The 3,256-nt window shown below is 45.7% G+C and overlaps 1 protein-coding gene across 1 annotated transcript in view; it reads right to left on the bottom strand.

The window, feature by feature from the left end:
• Window positions 1-3,256, bottom strand: part of HS1BP3 (HCLS1 binding protein 3) — a 42,433-nt gene that overhangs the window by 38,014 nt on the left and 1,163 nt on the right. The gene's annotated exons all lie outside the window — the stretch shown is intronic.

Consider the following 3,256-nt stretch of genomic DNA (forward strand, 5'->3'; position numbering starts at 1 on the left):
AATCAGATTCCACGGGCAGCAAATCCTCTGGCCACACCATCCAAGTCCAGTGGCCAGTTCACCCCTCCTGGCACCTTCAGGGAATGTCCCACCCCCCATGTATGCAGGGGCACAGCTGCCATCTCGCCATGGGCTGCAGGGAAACTTCTGCTTGGGCACCTTCTGCCCCTTCCTCCTCACCAACCAGCAGCACCTTCTGCCTCTCCAGATCAGCTCTTCTCCTCCAAGCCCTTCTCTTCTTAGATGTAATATCAGTTCTTCTGTATGTTAATCACAGAGGTGCATCTATTGTCCCTCTAATGGCTCCCTGGCTGTTTTTTGGGGCAGATTCATACTGAGTATGAGGCATATGGGACAAAACACTTCCTTTGGTCAATTCGGGTCACCTGTCTGCTCCACTGCTCCCCACAGGAGGGCCACAGGGGAATAGGATTCCTCCCTTTTGCTCCCAGAGCTTAAGATGTTTAGCAGAACCAAGCACAGATTCTGGTTTCCATTCTCCAGCAGTAACTACAACCATATACAACCATACTATATCCATCCTACAAGCAGACACTGACAGGAAGACATGCTGTTAATTTCAGCAAGTGCAGTCACTTAGAAGAGACTTAACTGAAAAGTACAATTACTAGAGAGAAATTTAGTTCTGTCCTGGCTCAAACCAGGATACATCCAGGAGCATCACTACCATCTGAACACATTTCCAAGTGTGTCCTTCCTATGTGTGAATGATTTTTAAGAAATGAGAAGGGGTTGTTTTAAGACAAAAACAAAACAAAACAAGCTAATTTCTTTTAACTAAGTGTTCTTCCTGCTTATTTTATTTAACCTTAGCTGTACAAGGAACATCAAGTCCCATCTTGTTTGGGCTTCCTGTGGATTGCAGAGGTGTCTTGTGGAATTCTTGCCCCTTTCTTTAGGAAGTTTAGATTCATTAACACGGGCTCCCTTCACCTAAGGATACACAACTTAAAATACACTTTAAAGAGGTTTAAATAACCTAGTTTCAAAAAAAGTTTCAAAAGACTCCACTCATCATGTCAAAACTTGACCAGTTCTTTTGAAACTTGTGTTTTTCCAAGAAGGCAATCTCTGAATCTCCAATGCAAAACTGAGTAAAAAGCTTTTTAAAGAGAGTATCTCCAGAGTTCTCTATCAATTGGACAGCAACAAACAAGGGCACAGGCCCAATTTTGTACCCAACCCTCTTTGCAAGCCACGTTTAAAACATCAGGGTTTTAACAACAGCTCCTGCCATCACCAAGATTTCACACTGGGTGCCTAAATGCCATTCTGTTTGCTCCAGTTCTGCTCTCATTTTCTGCCAGCCAAGGGCCTGACTTCACACTAACAGATAAAATTCTGCTCTCAGTTACACACTGTCAGGCTGTGCACACAACCAGCCTGGCTTTCACACAGCAGGCTGTCCAGCTGGTAAAGGAACAGCCACTGTCTGCAGTGTTGTCTCCTCCAGTGGCAGCCAAAACGCTGACTCAAGGGACACACCTGCCAGGGAAATCAGCTGGATCTGGGGTTTTGGAATACACCTGCAGCAGAGGAAATGCTCTCTCCAGATGTGTAGTCACTCAAAAGCTGCAGCTATGACAGCAAACAGGTCTGTCAGGAGAGAGTGACTTCTGTTAACGCAGCCACAGAGTGTAAATGACCAGTTAACCTGCTTTTCACCTCTGATGTCAATACAAGGAAAAAAACACCAGGAAGCCATCCTTCCTGAATGGCCTTGTTGAGCTTAAAACACCAACCACCTACAGATGCTCTGAGATGACAGAACACCAACTTCACTGTATGAGCTGCTGCATCAACGAGTTCTAAAAATGTCACCAAGTTAATAAGCACCTTACCTGGGGATTCTCTTTTAAAACTGTTAAAAGTGTCAGCTAAAAATGACTGTAATGGAAAGTATTAGAGGCAGGGGGAACAGCCACATTTTTGCTTCTTTGCTTTAGGTTCTGTGATCACTTTCAATATTGTCTCTTACACCAAACCTACCACTATTATCTCTTCCACAGCAACAGGATTGTGCAGTTTTTAAATATAAAAAAAAATTACTGTGAACAAACAGAAATCAGCAGGGGGGCTGAGAAAGGCACCCTGTGCTACCCAAAGCACACACTAGTTCTTCTAATGCCTTAGTTTCCAAAGCAGCAGCCCCCAGTGATTTAATCCATTCGATACTGACACAGTTGTTACTCAGACAGAAGCAGCACCTCCAATTCCAAGAGAGATTACAGCTTAATTGCACTTTTCACATCAAGCCCGATTATTTTTACATTAGCAGCTTTGAAAAAAAAGAAGCAAAAGGAGAGAGCTGGTTGATTTAATTGGACATGGGGGTTAATTGCTTCTACTCCCCATTTAAACCCAGCTTGTGCGTCCCTCATACAGACAGTCCAGGGGAGCCTTAAGTTCCCTCCCATGAATGACTTCACCTGAATACAGGGAGACCAGGAACACTCTGCTTGCACAGTCACAGTGTGTGTGACCAGGAGAGCAGATTCTGCCCTTTCTGCCCCCAGAACAGCACCCCAGCCCCCTCTGCCCACACCAGCCTGGGACCGCCCAGGGCTTGGAAAAAGGCAAAAAAACCCCAAATAAAACCTACAACTGGCTTACTCATTAAGGGAAAATATCAGGCACAAAGTAGCCGGCAAACTGTTATTATTTCTCTGTGTAACTACAGATATTATCTCTCTTGTGGCAACAAGAACTCAGATCACTATTGATACCAGCACAGCCACCAGGAATCCCATTCCCAAACCGGTGTGTATCGGGAATGGAAAAGGTCACAACTACACAGCTGCCTTAGCTCACAGGCTAGAAAATATATATTTGCTAAAGCCTTAATCCCCCCATACATATATATATATATATCCAATTGTATCACTAGAAGTGCCCCAAAACCAGCGGGACAAAAGGAGAGAAACCCGAGCGTTCAGGTTTCCATCTCCAGGGCTGAACTCTGATAACAAACCTGTATGTGACCGGAGCTGGCCACGTCCCCAGGTCCCAGGAGCCCTGCCCCAAAGGCAGCCGAGCTCTGATGGGGCCGAACGATTCATTAACACGTGTTAATTAACGCGACCGAAACAGCTCCCACCTCTGCCCTCGGAGTCGGGATGTTGCCCAATCGACGCGTTTCCATGTCAAACCTGGCGGGGAACTGCTTTCCTGTGGCCTGAGACACCCCAAGGGGATAAAAAGGAGGAAGAAACAACCTCCCTGGACCCCCCAGAAC

Source organism: Chaetura pelagica, unplaced genomic scaffold (assembly GCF_000747805.2).
Source record: "Chaetura pelagica isolate M959 unplaced genomic scaffold, ChaPel_1.0 scaffold46, whole genome shotgun sequence".
NCBI lineage: Eukaryota > Metazoa > Chordata > Aves > Apodiformes > Apodidae > Chaetura > Chaetura pelagica.